Here is a 25048-nt window from a genome sequence, read left to right on the forward strand (position 1 = left end):
TTTGTTTTAATTATTTTAAATCATGTGAGGGTTTGCATTTCTCTGTGGGGGTATTTGTATGTGAATGCTAACCTCATAGTGGCCAATGTGAGATGTCTTATCCTTAGAGGTGGAGATTCTGGAGGGTGTGAGAGACCCAACATGGGTGCTGAGATTGGTTCAATGCAGATCCTCAGAAAAAACAAACAAAACAAAATAAACAATGTGTTCCAACTTGTTGTGCTATTTCTCCAGCTCTAGGAGAACATTTTTTTTTAATTTTTGCTGTATGCTTTTTAAATTATAATTATTAATAATTTATTCATATTACATCTCAGTTGTTAGCCCATCCCTTGTATCCTCCCATTCCTCCCTCCCTCCCGCTTCCCCCCCTACTCCCCTCCCCTATGTCTAGAAAATACTTTTGGGATTCTATTCTAAGGTTATTGATATGAAAGGGAAAAGCATAAAATAGCTGGTGGCAATTATGCATAAGGAAGAGAATGTAATTTTGAACTGTATGATTAAATAAAAATTAATTCAGTAAGTTGTATCTAAAAAAAAATGAAAACAGGAACCATTTAAGTATCTGGAAAAGAATTCTTAGATCTGAGGAAAGCCTCAGAGCCTGGTGGCAAGAGACATAAGGAGATAGAAGTGACTACACCATTTGGAGAAAGCATAGGAAGAGACACATGAAAATAAAGAGGAGTCACGTGTGATACTGAAAAACTGTGGTGTCAGAGAGAACATAGTGATTTACAGGAACCAACCTGTTTGAATCAGATGAAGATTGCATTTCTGTCCTCTGTGAAAACTACTCAGCAAGTCAAATCCTAATCACAGCCTTACCTATTGAATCATCTCATGAAAAGTAAGGAGACTATGGCAATCTTGATGTCTTTTGCATAGAAATGGAGATATTTGCCTTCTGTGGAAACAGTAATAACTCAGTCTAGTGTCTGGACAAGTCTTCTTGTATATCCACGGATAGTCCTTGTCCCCCATCTATGAGCATTTTGGAACATATTCCCGAACAATATGGACAAACTATCCTTTTTCTTTTTAAGTTATAGCATTCTATGAAGTTATACAAAGAAAAATTTAACTTAACAGTTTAGTTTGAGGGGCTGCAGAGATGACTCAGTGGTCAAGAGCACTGTCTGCTCCTCAAAAGGACCGGGGTTCAATTCCCAGCACCCACATGGCATCTCACAGCTGTCTGTAACTCCTGTCCCAAAGAATCTGACACATTCATACTAATGCACATAAAAAAGGAAGTAAACTATAAAAAGCAAAACATGTACTTGCATGTATGAAAAATCAGTTAGAAAACTGTAGTGAATCTACAGTATAATTAAAATGCCACAAACACCATTTAGTTGTCAAAAATTTAGTTTGAATTGCAGTGGCTCTGAAATCACTTAGATCACCTACTGATCATAGTGTAGTGGTATTTTTCTAAGAAAAATAAAATGATTGAGTGGGATATTACGTTCTCACACACTCTGGTGCCACACCTCTGACCATGTCCCCTGGATGGGGAGACCTGATGGCACTCAGAGGAAGGACAGCAGGTTACCAAGAAGAGACTTGATACCCTATGATCATATAGAGGGGGAGGTAATCCCCCTCAGGAACTGTCATAGGGGAGGGGAATAAGGGGAAAATGGGAGGGAGGGAAGAATGGGAGGATACAAGGGACGGGATAACCATTGAGATGTAACAAGAATAAATTAATAATAAAAAAAAAAAGTAATAATAAAAAAAAAAAAAGAATATAAATCTTCTACAAATCTGTGTAACAAAATATTATAAATACAAAACAATAGTAGATAAATGGATCTAAAACCTTAAAAAAAAAAATAAAATAAAATGATTGAATGTGAAACATGGAAAAAGCATTGGGATACTTATTTTCAGTATACACTTTGGACTTGTTTTCCAAATAAATGTACGAAACACTAATATGCAACTATTGTTTACCAATGTATTACATAATATGCCTGTGTTAACTACTGCTATCAAAAGTTTAGGCATGTCGTTTGCTATGTTGCAGCTACTCTTTTTCATCCCATTTATGCTGGGAGAAGTGATATGCATCACTAACATCTACAATAGAGTAAAGGAATTTTAAAGCACATCTGTAGTTCATTGTAGTAATTTATAGGAGGAGAAATTAATCTGTGTTATGGAGCTATGTAATCTAGTATACCTGACACATGGCAAAGGATCACTATTGCAGGTATTAGTACATTCTTGATTTTTAAATAGTCCATTTGATGATTTGTTCTTATTTTCAGGTACATATAAACAAAGAAATACAGGAGCCAAGTTATTTTGTTTCCTTTGTTTCTGTCAATGTTGAAGTTTGAACAAAAGGCTCACTCATGTTAAGCAAGCACCTTCCCCTCAGCTTCATTTCAGGCCGAGAGCCCTGGCTTATGCTCCATATCTACTGTTTGACTCAAGAGTGAAACACATTATAGCCAGCAGGTAGGTATTTTAAAATATACAGGGGGAGGTAATCCCCCTCAGGAACAGTCATAGGGGAGAGGAATAAGGGAAAAATGGGAGGCAGGGAAGAATGGGAGGATACAAGGGATGGGATAACCATTGAGATGTAACAAGAATAAATTAATAAAAAAAGGAAGAAAAAAAAGAAAAAAAGAAAAAAAATTAAAACAAGGTGAGAAACTCAAACAGAGAGACCTTGATTTAAATCCTCATCTATTCTTAACTTTATCAACCAATCTCTTGTTTTTATTTTTGTTTTTGTTTACCAGTTAATACTTTTAATGAGACTCACTTTAGCAGGCTTGGTGATCTTTTTTTTTTAAATTAATTTATTCATATTACATCTCAGATGTTAGCCCATCCCATGTATCCTCCCATTCCTCCCTTCCTCCCACTTCCCCCCTACTCCCCTCCCCTCCCCTAAGTCTGTGTCTGAGGGGGACCTCCTCCCCCTGTATATGCTCATACGGTATCAAGTCTCTCCTTGGTGACCTATTATCTTTCCTCTGAGTGCCACCAGGCATCTCCATCCAAGGGACATGTTCAAATATGGGGCACCAGAGTTTGTGTGAAAGTTAGATCTCCTTCTCCACTCAACAGTGGAGAATGTTCATCGGCTAGTCCGGGTGGGGGTTCGAGGTTTACTGCCTATTTTTTCCCTGACTGTTGCCATAGTTTACGGAGGACCCCAGGGCCCAGACTCGCCTGTAGTTTTCCAGGACCCGCTGGATCCTTCTATTTCCTCTTTCTCCCAGGCTTCTCACAACTAAAGTCTCAATAGGATGTCCTCCCCTCTTACCCACTATCCTGGTAGGTACAGTTTTTCATGGGGACGTACACCTTGGACTAGTGTCTCGATATAAGTGAGTATATACCATTTAGCTCATTTTGCTTCTGTGTGAACTCACTCATTATGACAATTTCTAGTTCAATCCATTTGTCCACAAATTTTGGAAATTCCTTGTTTTTAATAGCTGAGTAGTATTCCATAGTGTAAATGTACCACAGTTTCTTTATCCATTCTTCTACTGAGGGACACGTAGGTTGTTTCCAAGTTCTGGCTATTATGAATAAGGCGGCTATGAACATGGTTGAGCTATGTTGTGTGGTAGTGCATCCTCTGGGTATATTCCAAGGAGTGGAATAGCTGGGTCTTGAGGAAGCCCTATTCCCATTTTTCTGAGATAGCACCAGATAGATTTCCAAAGTGGTTGTACTAGTTTGCATTCCCACCAGCAATGCAGGAGTGTTCCTCTTTCTCCACACCCTCGCCAGCATGAGGTGTCAGTTGAGTTATTGATCTTAGCCATTCTGATGGGTGTAAGATGGAATCTCAGTCTCATTTTGATTTGCATTTCTCTGATGACTAAGGGAGTCGAGCATTTCTTTAAGTGTTTCTCAGCCATTTGATATTCCTCTGTTGAGAATTCTCTGTTTAGCTCTGCGACCCATTTCTCTATTGGGTTATTTGGTTTGGTGGTGCTTAATTTCTTGAGTTCTTTATATATTTTGGATATTAGACCTTTGTCAGATGAAGAGTTGGTGAAGATCTTTTCCCAGTCTGTAGGCTGTCACTTTGTTCTCTTCACAATGTCACCTGCCTTACAGAAGCTTCTCAGCCTCATGAGGTCCCATTTATTAATTGTTGATGTTAAGGCCTGGGCTGTTGGTGTTCTGTTCAGGACTCCTGTGCCTATGAGTTCCAGACTCTTCCCCACTTTTTCCTCTAACTGGGTTAATGTCTGTGGTTTTAGGTTGAGGTCTTTAATCCACTTGGACTTGAGTTTTGTGCATGGTGACAAATAGGGGTCTAATTGCATTTTTCTACATGTAGACATCCAGTTAGACCAGCACCATTTGTTGAAGATGCTGTCATTTTTCCATTGAATGGATTTGGCTTCTTTGTCGAAAATCAATTGAGCAAATGTGTGTGGATTCATCTCTGGGTCTTCAGTTCGATTCCATTGATCCACTAGCCTATTGCTGTGCCAGTACCATGCTGTTTTAATTACTATTGCTCTATAGTACAACTTGAGATCAGGTATGGAGATTCATCCAGGGGATCTTTTATTGAATAGGATTGTTTGATCATCTCTTTAGATGCAGAAAAAGCATTTGACAAAATCCAACACCCATTTATGTTTAAAGTTCTGGAGAGATCGGGAATACAAGGCACTTTTCTAAACACAATAAAGGCTATATACAGCAAACCAATAGCCAACATTAAATTAAATGGAGAGATACTCAAGGAAATACCTCTAAAATTGGGGACCAGACAAGGCTACCCACGTTCCCCATATTGCTTTAATATAGTTCTTGAAGTTCTAGCCAGAGCAATAAGACATCAAAAGGAGATCAAGGGGATCCAAATGGGAAAGGAAGAAGTAAAATTATCCCTATTTGCAGATGATACGATAGTGTATATAAGTGACCCCCAAAATTCCACCAGAGAACTCCTACAGCTGCTAAACACCTTCAGCCAATTGGCAGGATACAAAATAAACTCAAAAAAGTCAGTAGCTTTCCTATATACAAATGACAAACAGGCAGAGGAAGAAATTAGAAAAATTACTCCCTTCACGATAGCCACAAGCAATATAAAATATCTAGGAATAACCCTAACCAAGCAAGTGAAGGATTTATTTGAAAAAAACTTTAAACCTCTGAAGAAAGAGATTGAAAATGACATCTGAAGATGGCAGGATCTACCTTGTTCGTGGATCGGAAGAATCAACATAGTAAAAATGGCCATCTTACCAAAAGCAATTTACAGATTCAATGCAATCCCTATCAGAATACCTACTAAATATTTTGAAGATATTGAAAGAACACTTCTCAACTTCATATGGAGAAACAAAAAGCCCAGAATAGGCTTGGTGATCTTTAAGACACTGTCCCCTTACCACCAAGTCTACCACTATCAGTAGGTGAACAATGACAATTTCTATAAGATGTTCAGTGCACCTGTTTGCAATGAGCAAAGGGATTGTTCTAATCATTTAGCCATGATTCATCATGTTTCCTAATCTGCCTCACACAGGCAACCTAAAGCACAAGCTTGCTTTTTCCCCCTCCACTTGTGTTGTTTCCTATAAGTTTCTTATCTTTCCTGAATTAAGCATTGTTTCTCTGACAACATACTTCTGAATTAACATTGACTTTTGCTATCTTTAACACCCCTAGTTGAGCACAGAAGGGGCCTGGTGAATATTCACAACTTGGTCTTTGAGAACCCCAGGTATTTAGCCAAGTATAGATTACACTTTGAAATCTGAGCCAGTCTATTAATGAACTCAACAAGACCAACTTTAGAAACTCTAAACTCTTTCCTTAATTTCTAAGGTAAGAGCCACTCAGCTCCCAGGAACGATTTAAAAGTATGAATTATCATTCGCAGTAACAACTTAATATAATGCATCACTGCTTTGCTACTGTTCCCAAGGCATAGCTCCTCAGAGTAAAAACAAATTCCTTAAGTAGATTAAGCCTCTGCTTGTTTCCTGACTCACAGGAATAGTCTGAGATGTCATAAACTTAAACACGTTTAACCTTGGCAATCAGCCTTCACTATGAAAAAATGTCAGTTTGTCATTATGGGCAGGTGGTATTAATTTGGGGAAGAGGAGTGGTATGTCTGTGTTTATCGTTAATATTTTTTGTCATGTCTATCCTGTAATTGTTGGCTGTGGCTTAAGTACAGATGAATGTGTCTCAGGGCCCTCTACAGCATGGAGCTAGGGTAATGGTATCAGTAATTAGGTCTGAGATTATAGAAACCAGTTTCAGGGCACATGCTAAAGCAGAAGCAAATGATCATACAGAAAGTAGTTATATTTTTCTTTGCTGTTACTAGTTTGATGTAAATACATCTAGCACACAATATTTAAGACAGCTGTCAAGGGAAATCTGATAAAAATTATCTTAATTATGCTCTTTCGTAAAACACGAGTTAACTATAGTTAAGATGACAGATGTTACCTGTTTTAACTAATACAACATACTATTCCATTATCTCTGTCTCTTATTCTTGTTCACTAGCATAAAGTAAATTTCATAAATGCAGATTAATTAGATTTTAATATGCTTAAAGGTAAGCACTCACAGCAATAGAGGTAGTAGGTAGGATCATGAGCCATTTTATTATTTACTTTGTGAAGAAATAATATTACATACTTATTGTTAAATGTTAAAATTAGATACGTTATTTTAGATCTTTGTGCATAAGAGGTATCACATGCTTGCAGAACTGTGTAATGGTATATATTATCTTATACAGTATATGTCTGTGCAAATATATACTATCTTATACAACTTAGGATGATGATGCTTGTAAAAGAATCAGATAGAAAGGAAGATTCTGTCAGAGGTACCTGTCTGAAATGCTAAAATACTATCTTGTTTTTTTTATCAATGCTTTAGACTATATATGCAGAAAAGGGGGGATTAAGGTGACTACCTCACTGCAGTGCAGTTTTGCCATAGCTGACTTCAGTTTTGCACCTAAGTCCTAAGTCCCCAACTCGCTTTTCATCCTGTAGCTTCTTCCCACTGCCACAGGGAAGAGCGCAAATGAAAATTGATCTGTCTTTTCAGTCAAGTCACCTTCAAGAATAAGAAAATAGGAACAGACTTTGATTTCAGTTCCTTGTGGGAGGGTGTTATCTTTTCCAATTGAATTAGAAGAGAAAAAAATATTAGTGAAGCTATGCTAAATTATAATTTTATGTCTATTTATATAAAATTGAAACCTGTTTCAAATGTCAGACCTCATTTTTGAGGATAAATTCAGGAAGGACAAGTACAAATTTGAGATCAATATTGACACAGTCTTTATAATTGTGTTAATATGCTAAAATGAAGGTTACATTTATAATGCAAAATTGTTGGCTGTGACACACACACACACACACACACACACACACACACACACACACACCAAATGGATATACACATATATACTTTGAAATATGAGATACTTCAAAAATGATCCTTTTACACAGGAAAAAAAGGTGAAAAGTAATATGAGAGGAGCAGGCTTGAATATATACAATAATAATAAAAAATAGGAAATTAACTTGAAATCAAATGAGAAGGATTATGGGAGGAGTTGTTGGAAGGTAGATACGGAAGGAAGAACTTATGAGATTACATTTTAATTTTTAAATATTTAATAAATTTGAAAAAGAAATAATAAGACAAACAAAAAATATTACATTTAAGGATCAGAGAACTTTCTGTAGTGTAAAGATCATTTTTAAAAAAATGATTATCAATGCCTAAGCCGGTCTCTCATTTAACCTGTATTGAAATTATCAAAACATTTAAACTTATATTTGCATTTTAAGCATGTTCATATTCATGCTTATAATAAATATGAAGTTTTTGTTAAACTTGTGCTAGGAATGGATTATCAATACAAACTTAGATGCCTTTAAGTTTCATGTCTCAACTGCTTCTGTAGTCTTGGCACAGGGAGATATCTGACACTGTAAAAGTAATGCAGGGTGAAGTTAATCCAAGTATTTACTACAAGAAGAAAGTAATTACTGGAGGCCTGTGCCAAGAAGGTATGAGTATCATAATACATCTAATTCTAATCTACACCTTATTCTAACCTTCAAGAAATGTCCATGATGTGGCTAGCATGTGATATTTTATAAGGAATGTCTCTCTATGTGGAAAAGTCTTGGTTCCACAGAACCTAGGACCATGCTTGATAAATGGAAATCTTGTGCATTTTTCTGTGACAATGGTTTTTCCTCTAGTGTCCACTTGATTGGTAGAAATACAGTCAATACTTTTTTTCTGAAGTCATATGTTATTATTGTAATTAAGTCTTTGGTTCTTCTAGGAATTGGATTGAGTAATGAAAGCTACTCAATTAGCAAATTTTTAACACAGTACTATGTACTAAAACTTATCCTTTCTGAGAAATAAGTAAATAGATTCCTCCATTGATAATATATTAGTTTCCACACCAAAGGGAAGTGATCAGATCAGGAGCCTGGGGACACACAGATAAAGAGGATGCATGATATCCAGATGAGACCTAATATGCTGTGGCCATATGGTGGGGGAAGAGGTCCCCTTTTGTCCTAGGTGTAGGGGAGGGGAACAGGGCAGAAGAAGGAGGGAGAGTGGGAATGGGAAGATACAAGTGGGGGGATAACATTCAGGATGCAACCTGAATAAATTATAATTAATTAAAATATAAAAAATAATAGATTAGTCACAAAACATAGTAGCACAATTGAAAATATTGTCTTGACAGTCTTTAATAACATATTTATTGGCAGTATAAATGCACATTGTTTCTTGTGACTCAAACTATTAATAATTATAATTATATTACTTTCATATATGTGTCTAAATGGACAGGTGTAGAAACTTATGTCCAATATCATGCAAACAAGAAATAAAATTCTTTTTATATGGTTCTTAAGTATCCTTTGTTTTAAGATTAATTGACATGATCCTCTTCACTTCTTACTGGTTGACTATTTTCACATAGTTTATCTTTGATGTCATTTGATTAAAATGCATCGGGTCCTGACTCACTCTTTTTAATAGCTTGTAAATGTTCCAAACAAATGCTGAAAAACCACAGTTACTCAATGAGAGTATGAGCAGGCCAGATTCCATAGATTCTATTAAGTGAAGTCATTTTTTAAAAAGTGTTGACTAATTTGCTGAGGAAAATGTGTCATGTCATTATTCTAATTTAGAGTTTCCCAGATCACTACCAAAATAAATCACCCTTGCATAGGACTATTTACACAGTGTTTCTTGGCAACTTGTCAGTGTAGAGCTTTTGCTATATCATTTATATTTGTCCTGTTATCCTTCTTCTTTTTAATTCATATATATTACTTTAAATTATGAACAAAAGCAACTAGGTCCTGACAAACTGTGAATTAATTCTAGAACTTGGGAAGTGTCGTTTTAAACAACCTGTACATAGAGAATTTCTATGAATATTTTCTTATATTCTCATTTAATACATTTTGTAGTTAATAATTACAGTATAACCTCACAATAGATATAATTTTGACTGTTAAAAATAAAAACATAATTACTTTAAAATATATTCAAGAAGTATGATTTTTCCTAACAACTTTTAATTTATCTATTCATTAATTATTTTAAGTTTTCATTATACAATTATGAACAACATTTAAGGAAACTTCTCTCAACAAAATGGAAATGGCTACCTAACTTTGTGTTTTGTGTGGAGTGTTTGTATGGGTGTAGGGAATGCTTTAAATGTATATTTCTATACATTCAACTGGGAAGCATAAATTATATGGTTTTTCTTATAGTAGATCGCTTACACTTTTATATAACAAATAATTTACTGTTTTTACTTAATTTCTATTAGTATACATTGGATCTTGATAGTGAAATAATTGTTTTTCTAAATTTAAATTTACTGAGTAAGCTATGAAACTTTTGGGAGGAACACCCACAACAAGTTCAATTTTTTTTTCAGTTAACTTGGCAAAGACCATCAGAATATTTTTCAAGATAAAAAGATAGTAGAATCCATCAAAAGGCCAATTATTCCATACATACTACAGTAGATAACTATTTATCTTCTTTCTTTAGAAAATTGCTTTTCTATTGCCATGACAAAATGCCATGAATCAGACAATTTACTTTGTAAAAAGCCAAAACTTTAATTTGAGGCCCACAACCGCATGTGACTGAAGTCTATGACCACTGTGGTGAAGTGCCTGGTGGTAGGCAGGCCAGTATACATCATGCTGGAGACATAGCTGGTGCTTAATTTTATCCACATGTAGGAAGCAGAGAGACATAACTGGGAATGATGTCACTTTAAAACAAAGACCCAAGAGAGAAAGAGAATTTTAGACCAATCTCCCCTATGAACATAGAAGAAAAAAATATGCAATAAAATTCTGGCAAACTGAATCCAAGATCACACTAAAAGTCTCATCTACCATGACCAAGTCGGTTTCATACCAGGCATGCAGGGGTGGTTCAGTATAAGGAAATCCATCAATGTAATTAATCATATAAGCAAACTGAAGGAAAAGAATCACATGATCATCTCTTTAGACACAGAAAAAGCATTTGAAAATTCCAACACCCTTTCATGTTAAAAGTTTTATAAAGATCGGGGATACAAGGCACATACCTAAACATAGTAAAGGCAATACACAGCAAACCTATAGCCTACATCAAGCTGAATGGGGAGAAACTTAAGTCAATCCCACTGAATTTGGGGACACAAAGCTTCACACTCTCCTCATTGCTCTTCAATATAGTTCTTGAAGTACTAGCTAGAGCAATAAGACAGCTACAGGAGATCAAGGGGATACATATAGGAAAGGAAGAAGTTAAAGTTTCACTATTTGCAGATGATATGATAATATACATCAGCGATCCCCAAGAGTCAACCAAAGAACTCCTTCAGCTGATAAACAACTTCAGCAAAGTGGCAGGATACAAAATTAACACGAAAAAGTCAGTAGCCCTCCTGTACACAGATGACAAAAGGGCAGAGAAAGAAATTAAGGAAACCACTCCCTTCATATAGCCTCAAACAATATAAAGTATCTGTTTGTAAATCTAACCAAGCAACTGAAAGACCTTTATGAAAAAAAACTTTCAAGTCCCTACAGAAAGAATTGAAGAGGATATCAGAAAATGGAAAATCTCCCATGCTCATGGATTGGGAGAATCAACATAGTAAAAATAGCCATCCTACCAAAAGCAATCTGTAGATTTAATGCAGTCCCTATAGAAATAACAATACCATATTTTACAGAACTGGAAAGATCAATTCTCAACTTCATATGGAAAAACAAAAAAAACCCAGGATAGCAAAATCAATCCTTTACAATAAAAGAACTACCGGAAGAATCTCCATCCCTGATCTGAAGCTGTACTATAGAGCAACAGTAATAAAAACATCATGGCACTGGCATAGAAATAGGCCAGTTGACCAAGGGAATTAAACTGAGGACCTAGATATATATCCACACACATATGGTCATTTGATTTTTTACAAAGAAGCCAAAACAATTAAATGGAAAAAGAAAGCATCTTCAACAAATGGTACTCGTCCAACTGGATGTATACATGTAAAAAATGCCTGAACAGAACACCAACAACTCAGGCTCTGAGATCAACAATTAATAAATGGGACCTTATGAGGCTGAGAAGCTTCTGCAAGGCAGAAGACGCTGTCAACAGAACAAAATGACAGACCACAGATTGAGAAAAAAATCTTTACCAACACTACAACTGACAAAGGGTGAATACCTAAAATATATAAAGAACTCAAGAAATTAAACACCACCAAACCAAATAACCCAATTAAAAATGGGGTACTGATCTAAACAGAGAATTCTCAAAAGAGGAATATCAAATGGCTGAGAAATACTTAAAGAAATGCTCAACATCCCTACTCATCAGGGAGATGCAAATCAAAACGACCTTGAAATTCCATCTTATACCTATACTATTAGTGAAGATCAATAACTCGAGTGAAAACACATGATGGTGAGGATGTGGCGAAAGGGAAACACTTCTCCACTGCTGGTGGGAGTGCAAACTTGTTCAGCCACTCTGGAAAGGAATATGGCGCTTTCTCCAAAAACTAGGAATAGCTCTACCCCAAGACTCAGTTTTACCACTCCTGAGCAGATACTCAAAAAATACCCCAACATGCAACAAAGACATTTGTGCAAATATGTTCATAGCAGCCTTATTCATAATAGCCATAACCTGGAAATAACCGAGATGTCACTCAACTGCAGAATGGATAAATAAACTGTGGTACATCTACACAATGGAATACTATTCAGGTATTAAGAACAAGAAAATCTTGAGTTTTGCTGGCAAATAGATGGAATTAGAAATGATCATCCTGAGATAACCCAGACCCCCAAAGAAATGCATGGTATATACTCACTCATATGTGCATTTTTAACCCAACATAGACATCCTAGGAGAGACTCCACCCATCAGGGTATAAGGACATTTTCAGAGATTTAAAGCGGGACACTGGACAGAGTCTTGAGTGTGTAGGGTGGCTCAGTCAGGGCACAGAGGAAGAGGTCATATATAGTACAGGGGATACTAGATAAACTAAGGTCAGATGGTAGGGGAGGAGAGCTCCCCTATCTAAGGACTAGGGGAGGGAGGGAAAGGAGATGAGAGAGGGGATGGGATTGGGGGTAGATGAGGGAGGGGGTGGGATCAGGAGGGGATGAGAGCTGGGGCTACAAATGAGATGTAAGGAACTCAAACTACAGAACAAGCAGGTAATTTATATTCCTAATCCCACTACATGGGAATATTTCTGAGACTGGCAGAGATATGAATGTAAAGGCATAGAGAGGCCTCATGTTGACCACAGAATCTCTGTGACTTAGTATTAGAGGCCCCTACTAGTAAGGCAGGAAGGAAGATTTGCAAAAGCTTTACATCAACCCGTACAATGACCAGAAAACTAGCTTTAATTTTTCTGTGCATCCCGCACACCTCATACAATTATAATGTTAGAACTGTATAATCCTTGTGAGAAATTATGTTTTCAAAACAAAATAACCAGCTCGATCCGACCTGACAGGAATCATTCCTCCCAGCATCCTCCTAGTTCCAGCCCTGGATGATTCTGTTGCTGTTACCCATCTCTCTCTCTCTCTCTCTCTCTCTCTCTCTCTCTCTCTCTCTCTCTCTCTCTCTCTCTCACACACACACACACACACACACACACACACCCACACATGCATATCAAAATGTTGCTTCTCTGAGCTACTGTTTAAAGTAAGTGTTCTTCCGCTTTTCTATAATAATACCAAAAATTACAGCACATTATGTTGTGAGATGATACAAACTATTCTTGAAAATAGTTTATTTTTTGAAAGATTTGGGGATTGATAAACAAATTTTGAGTTTAGACAATATCCTCCAGAGAGATACAGTCTGACAGTGACATGACTTTTACATTGAGTAGTCAAGCCCTTGTTTCTGTGATCAAGCATCCCATGAGGGAGCTCTGATACACCATCTCTTCTGTACACTCTGGTCAGGATAACTGAGGCTATGTTAAGAAAGACAGTATTGTAGTCTAGCAAATTCTTGATACTCGATTGTCAGTGGCATTGCTCTGATTCAGTTTCTTTTTCTAAACACCTCAGGTATTTGCTAATTTCATTTTCTGAAACTCTAGTAGTGAACTATTGTGGGGAGCACATTATTATATTGAACAGAGTATCAGAATGTACTATAAATTGTGGGAGTTAAAAAAAAGTCATCTTCCTTAATTTTGAAGCTGTTAAAAATAAAAAAAAAAACTTTAAATGACAATTAGATTTTCTCCAAAAAGAAATTGGTTTTGTCCTTTCATTAAGCCTTCTAATTAACTTAGTAGAAACTACTTGTAAACTCTAGATACAGAAATCTCAACAGTCTAAAACCTCTCCCTTTCTGCCCATGGGAGGAATAATTCAATTAGTTTATGTAATACTTTCTAATAAATCATTCTATATTTATCTAGCCTCAGGACTCAGAAGAAAGCACTCTACTTTCATGCCTGCTCCCTGAGGACTTCTGCATTTCCATTAAGAAAAAGTCACTGCAGAACCCTTAGTAAGTTGGCTAAGTGTCCTTGCTAATTCTTATAAAGTTTGCATATTCAGCAAAGTCAAAGTAACCTTCATTTGTAACAATAGGCATTTATTTGTATCACTGGAGTGAGTGTGAATGACCACATCCAGGCTCCAGTGAACACTAAGATTCATTTGCAAGTTCAAAATCTATTTATTATAGCATATGACACTAATTAAGCTTTCTCGTAATTTTTGACAAATTGTTAATTCTCCCTTGGATACAGAATATGAATATAGTAGCTTCAATGTTAGTCTCTCTTGTTACCACTTTTTAACAGTCATTAATTCTTATGAGTATGTATGTCAATTAATGAAAATTCTAGATAGTTTAAATTTTTTACAGTAAAATACTAAAAGACATATATATTTGGATATTTTTTCTACTTTAAGGTAGGACATTTTATATTTGATGTTTGGTATATGATTATTTTTATGGTTATAAAAATTTGAAACAAAAGAAAATAAAATATGCAGACTTACATGTGTTTATTAAAGATTTTAGTAGACTATTGAGAAAGAGTTTCATAAGTTTTACTAGTGAAGTCATTGTTCCCACCATTATTTATTAGAAATGTGGATATAAATGTTTTCAGTTATGTTTACATTAAAACATGATGTCATGGAATACTTACTGTGTTATGACAAGGGTTGTGCACAAGCTAATCATACATACTAAGCCTGAAATCCAAATGAAAGGAACAAGCGGCATGCTGTATTGAAAGTTATAAGTACAAGAAACTGTGTTTTCCAGTTAAGGTAAGTGCAAAATGACCAAAAAGTACTCCTCACTTCCAAATAGAAGAGACCAGAAAAGAGCATTGACAGACCAGATTATGATGTTGAAGTAAGAAGTGCTTTGCATTTCTATCTAGCTTGTATAAATATGTTGATATTATACCCATCATAAAAATAATATACATGGCATGCATAATCTCAACAAGTTCACATTTCAGATCTGATAGATATTTCAGATTTATTCCAGGGATGTATGGAATTTACATGCTGTCTGTTTTTAGTATATAATGTAGTATCAAACTCCCTTCAGGGATAAAGGAGCCCCTGATTTTATCATCAGAGCGGAGTAGCAGATTTGAGCTGGGATAACTCTGTGCGGTAATGTTAAAGGCCAGTGGTTACTTGCAATTGTCTATAGAGAAAAATTGTTCTAGCGCTATGCTGAGGCAGTCCTCGGGCATTATACATATTGTAATCATGTTTTCATTGCTTCACTTTATAAAAGTCAAGCAGTGATACATTTGACAAAAACATACAGTAGTGGAATATAGAAATATTTTATTACAGTGTAATTGTGTGTCTAGTTTTTTACAAACAGGAAATATCATATATATTCTCACATGATCTTTCACCTAATCTATCTGTCTGTCTCTATATAATGGTTTGTGTGTCTGTCTGTTGATATGTAATATATATACACACACATATATATATATATATATATGTATGTGTGTATATGTATTTTTTTTAAATTTTTGAAGTATTTGACATCAAGCTCAAAGTACTTGCACATTTTGGGAATATGTTTTTTACTGAGCTCTCATGCTAATATATATAAATATAAATGCATATAAATATATGTGTAAACATATATGAAATATGTTTAACAAAATAGCTCTTGTTATTCTTAATCATAGTTGTTCCATATGTTTTATTTTTGAGCTGTACATTAATTCCTTTCATGAATGAAGGTGACATGTATTTGGTAGGATGTGAATATCATGACACATTGTTAAAAAACTACCCATAGTCATGCTGAGCCCCAAGTGAGCTTAGCACCCCCTCTGAAAGGAAGAATTTATGTTGATGGACCTAGGTATATATTTGACTACATAATTAAATAAATGCAAATATATTTGTGGATAAAACAAGATTTTAAGTTTACAAGAAAGTTTTCATGACAAAATTATATAATTATAATTTGATGTTGACATTGACTAAAATTCTTTTCAACATGTTCCACGGTCACACTAATTCTAATTACTTACATTCTAGTTTATCAAAGCTTAATAAAAATTGTTTTGGATTTGAAGAGATCTTGGTTTTAATTCCAGTTTGTAAGTATTGCATCAGGGAATGATATAAATACACACTAGTTATAGTAAAATTAATACTCATAAATTCATTGATGTAACCTGTTATAATCTTAGTGAGTTATAAAAATAATTTGAGTAAAAATACAAATTCATCATCTCTGTATTTTAAAACAATTATAACTTAAGAAACAATGTTAAAAAAACTTTTTCTATCTTTATTTAGTCACTTTACAGTCACTTTTAGGCTCCTCCCTCTTTTCCTCCAGGTCTCACCTTCATGTGCTCTCCTTCCTTCTCATAGAAGGGGAGGCCTCCAGGGGGTACCAACCCACCCTGGCATCTCAACAACATTACAACTTTTCATTCAACAGAAAATAATTTTTATTCACTTTCATGATTATGTATTGTGTATTTAAGTCTTTCCATTTGAAACTGTAGTCACTACTTGATCAATTTACAAAATATGAATTGAAATTAGATCTCAACAAAGCACAGCACATACACTCCTTCTAAGGTCCAGTTCCATCTCTTTGCTGTAGACTTGTGTTCCTCTAAAGCCCCTGACCAACAATATTCCTATCAGAGTATCTGAAATGAAGACAATTTTGCATCATATATATGTATATACACATATATGATTACGTATTTTAAGTGTATTCATTATTTTATATGGTTCATTATTTCTTTAACATAAATCACCAAAACTCATGCCAAATATTGCCCTCTACACATTTCAATATGCATAGCATGACTTCATTACTTACTAATTTAATCCTGAATGTATAATTTTTTCATCTAGTAAATATTGAAAGCAAAGTTGAGACAGAAGTCAATTTCACATATTCTAAGTACAATTAACTTTGCTAGAGTATGTGAAGCTCATTTACTTATGACACATGTATTTTATTTATACATCATGTAATAAACTACTAAGGACAAAAAGGTGTTCTCATGTTTACACCCTATGTCTGATGACATTTACAATTCTATGGGTTTGATCAATTTCTACATAGATTCTGCTTATATTATTCTGGAGATTTCCTAAAATATTATAAATATATCTTTACTGAACATGATAATGATGTGAAACAAGTATAAAATATGACCATGGCAAGCACACTCGTGGTCAGAATGTTTATGTCTGTACAGAACTGTAAAATACACTTACGATGGAGGTACACAATCAGGATTTATGCACAGAAATCTATTTTCTCCACCTAAAAGATGCTATACAACAAAGGAGCATGGTTATGAAGTGTGTATTGTTACAACCGTCTAGCATTTCTAAAACTTTAAGAAGATGTTTATAAATTTCTTCCTGGGGACTCTTATCCATGGGCTAGTGATGCTGACCTTAAAGCATGAAGCTGAGAGATTTTGGAGTAAAGATGCCTGTTTCTTTGCCTACTGAATTCCCCAGAGATGAGCATAGGCTTTTAAAGTTAACCGATATATGCTTGTGGAAGAGGCACCTTTCTCTATATTTTTTTTCCAGATGATCGGATGTGGTTGTGCATGCTACTGTCTTGGGAAACACATTTAACTGGTGCTTCTGTGCTGTACTGTGAAGAATCATCTCCATCCATGCCAATTGAGAACAATCTTTCAAAGGGCATTGTCAGGAAAACCCACATTCTGGAATCAAGACTCTAATTGGAAATACTTTGCAAGTGAAATACTTAAAACAATGCATGTTTATGTAAAATCACAGGATGATCAGATTTTAATTATTTATGACATTGTTCTTAGCACTTGGAACTCTACTGTTTAATCTGAAATTCATGTAAAATGAAATATCTCACTTTATGCTAATTTTACTTCAAAGTTTAGACAAATCATAGTTACACTCAGAGTCCTTATCCACATTTAAATGTATTACTTAATTGGTTTGCAAAGCTTTAATGCCTTCAAGTAAGATAATCATTCACGGAACTTTCAACTCTATGCTTTCTCGATATTTGATCTCACATTTATTTGATTAATATTTCTTTATCAAAATATCTTAACTCTTTGTGATTTCAACAATATTCTGCAGAACTGGGCTTTTATTAACTTCTTCTTTGACAATTTTATACATGTGTGTAAGTCACTCGGATCACACTAATCCCTTTTCCCACCCTTTTCCCTTTCTGTCATCACCATTTGCCTTTTTCTTCTAACCAAGCTCCCATTCTAATCTCATGACATTTTATCTTAATTTTCCTTTTGCTTTGTGACCCACTGGGTTACGTCATAGCCAATAATGTGAACAAAAATGAGGAATTATTTTGGTGCATAGTAATTCACTGGTAGGTTCTTTTTCCATGATGTCCATGATTTGGAATGGACAATACTCAAATTGTGTTTTATACTTAGCCTCCAATGACCATTTAGTCTTAGTATTTTTCAGAAGCCATGTGACAAGTTCTGCTTAATGCTTAGGCTTCAAGAGTCACTTAATCTTAATACTTTAACCATGTCTTTCTACATGAAGACAGCATTAACCTATTGTTAAAAACATAAATATTTAAGAAGCCATTTGAAAACATGTTCATTTAACAAAACACAGTAGTAGTTTTACCCCTAGTGTTTATAAATTCGCCCATGGTGGTCATAAACAACCTCTAGTGGATAGGGCCTCAAATTGATTACTCCCAAAACAGTCATTCTACTATTGTACCATTAAGTATTTCCTCCATTGAAAGTTGATACGTCCTGATAAAAATTGATGTTATAGCATTTAAACTGTAAAAATAAAGACAAGCACAATGGATTCCCCCCTCAGATTCCTGCATAATGTCCTCCTACATTGTGAAAGCGGCCATGAGGAAAGAAGTTTCCAGTCAGTTTTAGCATGGCTTTTTGATATGCAACAAAGTTGTATCATATCTTCAGAATACTGTCTTATTATCCAGTTTTAGTGGGAGACCAAAAGCTACAGCAATATCATTGACCTATTGGTCCTTCCTGGTCAACAAGTCCTAGAGAAGGATTCCAAACAGAGACTAAATGTTTTTACTTAATTGCCTCTGGCTATTGAAATTAGCATTATCCAAGCATGCAAGATGCCTCTATCAGAAACCTTTTAAAAACAGTAGTTATCAATTGTATGTAGCTTTTGGGTTAGGGAAGGAAACATGTCTCCAATTCCCCATTTATCTCTAATGCTCCATCTGGTGCAGACCCATGCAGGCACATTGCTTGGTGCCTCAATCTCTGTGAGTTCATATTTGTATTAGTTTTGCTCTGTTTAGAAGGCCATGATCCTTGGTGTCTGTAGTCTCCTATGGCCTCCTTCTACCTCCTTTTTTTTTTAAACCAGGTTTCACTGATTTGCAAGGAGTTGGATATGAGGGAACCATCCTGTCTAGGACTTAGTGTTTTGAGATTTCTCTATGCATATTGTTTGGCTCTGAGTCTCTGCATTTGTTCTCAATTCCAGCAGGTGGAAGCTTCTCTGATGATGTGAGAGGAAATCACTTTTAATATAGCAGAATTACATTAGGGGTCTTTTAAGGCTAAATATCTATAGTAGAAAGTCATATGTCATTGTACCCTAATTCCCTAGGCTCTATAGTCCTCATATCTTCTGTCAACCAAGCAGCTTTGGGTATGGGTTCCATATCATGGAGTCAAATTAAATATTGGTTACTTATTCCCCCAAGCTGTGCATCACTATTGTACTAGCATATTTTGTGGATAGGATAACACTGTACTTTACAGGTTTTGTAGCTGAGTTTGTATTTGCCTTCTCTTTTGGTAGCATTCAGAGTACCTTCTGGCACAAAGAACAGTAGCCAGTACTGGTGAAGGCACTGGATAGGCACCAGCTCAACTTCTCTATGCTCAATGGGTTGTGCAAATGTTGCCTTCTGGGTCTTGCAGTCAGTTAGTGGAGAGTAAATGTGTCTTAGCAATACCCTGGTTTCTTCTGGGGGTTCCCATGGGACTTCTTTGATGGACAGCTTTATTAGATGTAACCCATTCCTTATACTGGAGCTTTATTTAGTTACAAATCTATTTGGAGTTCTGCCCCATCTCTGCCCTCCATTATTTGGCAATTTATCTTTAATCACTGTATCTGTAAACATTTTGGAAGCTTCATTAGTATTAGGTTGCCATACTACCCCTCAAATGTTCCCGATTTTTTCCTTATTTTGCCTGTCTTCCGCCACCTTCCTCGTTTGATCCTCCAATTCCAGTCCACCCAACATACCTCATCCATCCATAACTGTTGATTCTATTTTTATTTTTTAGGGAGATATATTTGTCACTCTATTCCCTTATCCTATACCTCATCACCTTGATTCTCTAGATGATTGCTTGTTTGTCATTGCTTTAACAGCTAATATCTACATTTAAGTGAATACATACCACATTTGTCTTTTCAGGGCTGGATTATATCACTCAGGATTAGTTTTTCTAATTCCATCCATTTATCTGTGAATTTCAGCTTTTGTTTAAATTGAGTAGTATTCCACTGTATAAATATACCATTTTTTTTACATTATCTTTCATTCTTTATTTTTCATTATTGAAGTTTTCTTTCCTTATTATTCTGTTGAAGGACATTTAAGTCATTTCCATTTTCTGACTAATATGCTTAGGAAAGCAAGTCTGAGTAAGTGTCTGTGTGATAAGATGAAGTACTCTTTGGGAAATGTCCAAGATTACTACATGAAGAGAATGGACAGCCTTGTTTTCTCCCTGATTTTGGAGTTGTTTGAGTTCCTCTTCACTTAATTTGTTAGTGGCTATCAGTTTGCTTATATTGCCTTTCTTATGTTTAAGTTTGGGCCTTGTATCCCTGATCTCTCCAAGACTTTGAACATGAAGGGGTATTGGAATTTGTCAAACTTTGTTGTTGTTGTTTTTTTTGTTTGTTTGGGGTTTTTTCTTTTTGTTTTTTGCATCTAATGATATGATCAGTGATCAGGTTTTTTTAACCTATAGATCATTCATATGGTGTATTACATGGATGGATTTTTGTATGTTGAACTATCCCTACATATCTAGAATGAAGCCTACTTGATCGTGGTAGATAATGTTTTGTGTGTTCTTGTATTCAGTTTCTGAGTATTTTATAAAGTATTTTTACATTAATGTTCAAAAGGGAAATTGGTCTAAAATTCTCTTTCTTGGTTATGTGGTTTATTTATCAGTGTAACTGAGGCCACATAAAATAAATTTGGCAATTTTTATCTGTTTCTTTTTGTGGAATAACTTGAGGAATATTGGATATTAGCTCTTTATTGAAGTCCGGTGGAATTATGTACTATAACTATCTGTTCATAGTATCCTTGTCTATCCATATAATACTTTTAAAGTTCTATCCAGAGCAATATGACAACTGAAGGAGAGCAAGGAGACACAAATTGGACATATATAAGACAAAGTATCACTATTTGCAGATGATGTTATCATAAACATAATGATCTCCAACATTCAATAACGGAATTTGTACAGCTCATAAACCTGATCAGCAAAGTATCTGGATACACACCTGTAATCCCAGCACTCAAGGTGGCAGAGGCAAGTTGATCTCTATGAGTTTAAGGCCACACTTTTCTTCAAAGTGAGTTTAGAATAACCAAAGCTACACAGAGAAACCCTGTCTCAAAAAACAAATATTAACTCACGAAAAATAAGTGGCTTTCCTATATACAAATGGTAAATAGGCTGAGATGGAAATTAGGGAAACAACACCCTTAACAATAGCCCTACATAATATAAAATACCTTGTTGTACCTCTGTCCAAGTAAGTGAAAGACCTGTATGACAAGAACTTCAAATATCTGAAGAAAGAAATTGAAGGACATCAGAAGATGGAGAGATTTCCCATGAATATGGGTCAGTAGCACTAAAATAAAGCAATGGTCATCTTACCAAGAGCAATTCACAGATTCAGTGCAACTCCCATCGAAATTCCAACACAATACTTTACAGAACTTGAAAGAACATTACTCAGTTTCATATGGAAAGACAAAAATTCAGGATTGCTAAAACAATCCTGTACAATGAAAGATCTTCTGGAGGTATCACTATTCCTGATTTCATGCTGTACTACAGAGCAATAGTAATAGAAACTACATTATACTGGCATAAAAAGAGACAGGAAGATCAATAAATTCAATTTGAAGACTGAGAAATAAACCAATACAACTCTGAATACTTAATTTTTGACAGATGCCAAAACTATAAAATGAAAAACAGAAAATATCTTTGCCAAATGGTGCTGGACTAGTTGGATGTCTGCATATAGAAAAATGCAAATATATCCCTATCTTTCACTTACACAAAACTCATTTCCAAAGTGGATCAATGACCTCAACAGAAACCCAGATACACTAAATTTGACAAAAGAGAAAGTGGGGAATAATCTCAAATGCATTTTCAGAGGAAACAACTTCTTGAACAGAATGCCAACAGTTCTGGCTCTAGAATCAATAGTTACTAAATAGGACCTGATAAACTGAAAAGCTTCTCTAAGGTGTATGTTGACCACAACAGTGGTCAAAGGAACAAAATTACAACCAACAGAATGGCAAAAGATCTTCATCAACCATATATCTGAAAGCATGCTGATATGTAAAATGTGTAAAGAATTCAAGAAAATAGACATAAGTAAATGAAATAACCCACTTAAAAATGGGGTACAGATGGAAATAGAGACTTCATAACAAAGGAAACTCTGATGGCTGAGAAGCACTTAAAGAAGTGTTCAATATCTTAGTTGTTAGGGAAATACAATCGAAATGACTCTTAGAGTGCATCTTACACCCATCAGAATGGCCAAATTAAAAAACTCATGCAATAACACATGCTGGTGAGAATGGACCACAAATGCTATCCCTGGCTTACTAAACAGATGGTAGCTAGGAGCCACAATGTGGGTGCTGAGAATGAAAACTGGGACTTCTGGAAGAGCACTCAACAATCTTAACCACTGAACCATCTCTTTAGCCCTCTAGCTTTGATTTTTTTAAGCCAATCTTTTTATAGATTTAATTATTTTAAGGTATTTGGACATTTTTTTCTTAAGAAAAATATCCTTCCTCTGAGTGCCACCAGGCCTCCCCATGCAGGGGACATGGTCAAATATGAGGAAGGATAGCAGGCTACCAAGAAGAGACTTGATACCCTAGGAGCATATAAAGGGGGAGGAAGTCACAGTCATAGGGGAGGGGAGTAAGGGGAAAATGAGAGGGAGGGAGGAATGGGAGGACACAGGGGATGGGATAACCATTGAAATGTAATAAGAATAAATTAATAAAATAAATTAAAAAAAGAAAAATAATATCTGATCATTACAATGTTAGTAACTGGGCTTTAAAGTTGAAGGATACAGAAATGATCTCCTAGGGACCTTGATATTGGCCACGGGAAAAAGCTGAGACACAAGGAAAGACAAACTCAGTCACCAGAAAGGAGTCCTGGTCAGTTACAAAGACAAAAAAAGAAGATAGTGCTTTTCTTCTTTATTTACTTTATTTATTATTTCTCTTACTATCCATTTAAATTAAAATACATATATTGAAAGGGAAGATAAACATTGCCAGATATCACAACTTTCTGTAAATGCAGTTGCTCATTAGTTTTCTACTTTTGTTTCTTAGTCCAAAGTTTAAAGACATTAAGGACACTGTGTTGTTTAACAATAGCTACTTCCTGAGTATTAAGTATTATTAACCATGTGTAACTCTTTAATAGCATTTTAATGCATGAAAATCTTATTAAACCATAGAAACTATGCTGAAATTACACTAAAATTCAAATTAGACTCACAGCAGAGGGCTACAGATATAGGCAAAAGCAGTGCAAATATCTTTGTCCTTGACATTACATAGATGATACATAGCATAGCAGTTGTGTGCATAACAACGTTTGGGAAACAGAATACTTCTTTCTGATTTTATTTGTAGTTTGTGAAATTACTTTATAAACTTTTTACTTGTGATACTGTTCACCACTGTCTCTCCTGATTCCCTCCCTATTTCCACAGCCTGTGGTTGCAAATCTCACTCCCTCCTATGATTTTCAATATTTGCTCTCCTTGGTTACTGCCTCCATTTTCTAAAACTGTTTCATGTGCTTGCTTCACTTTCACTTCTAGGCTGTTCTGTACATTCTGACCGAAATTCAATGTAAACAGTTCATTTTACTAGTTTTTACAGTTGGATAAATTTGTGTGTGATTCAGAGCACTCTTGCAGCTTTGTTGTGGATCGCAGGAGAAAAAAGAAGAGGGAATGGGCTTTTAGTTTTAGGATCTTAGCAAGCATACAGTAATGTTAAATAGAGCTCTTGCTATAATACTTAAATGATAGTATCTATTTTCTGATATGCCCAGATAAAAACATCAGTAAGGATTGTTCAGGGGAATTTAGTAATTGGTTTACTAAAGAACAGGGTATGGATTCTACCAATTACTTATTATTGTTATCAATTCAATCATTCATATGCTGATTAACTGTAACTTGCAACATAAGAATGACATAAGAATAGAAGTCATATACTTATGACATGAATATATCCATGAATATTGGCATAAGAGTTTTAAACTTATTTACCTTTGTTATAACTATGTAAACCACAAACTTTTTTCTTATCCAATTTTTTTAATACATACCTAACATATTTTCTCAAATGGAAAATATTTTTGCTAATTGCTTCATTTAGTGATTTCTGTCATTGCCTTATTGGGTGACTTTCAAATATGTAGGGATTATTTTTCAAAAGCGTATCCAAACAGGTTGGACTCAATAGTTTATTTTCTTTTTCTTTCTTTTCTTTTCTTTTTCTTTCTTTTTGTTTTGTTTTTTGAGACAGAGTTTCTCTATGTAGCCTTGGCTGTCCTATGTAGACCAGGCTGGCCTCGATC

Source organism: Acomys minous (assembly GCF_964271855.1).
Source record: "Acomys minous genome assembly, chromosome: 13".
Lineage (NCBI taxonomy): Eukaryota > Metazoa > Chordata > Mammalia > Rodentia > Muridae > Acomys > Acomys minous.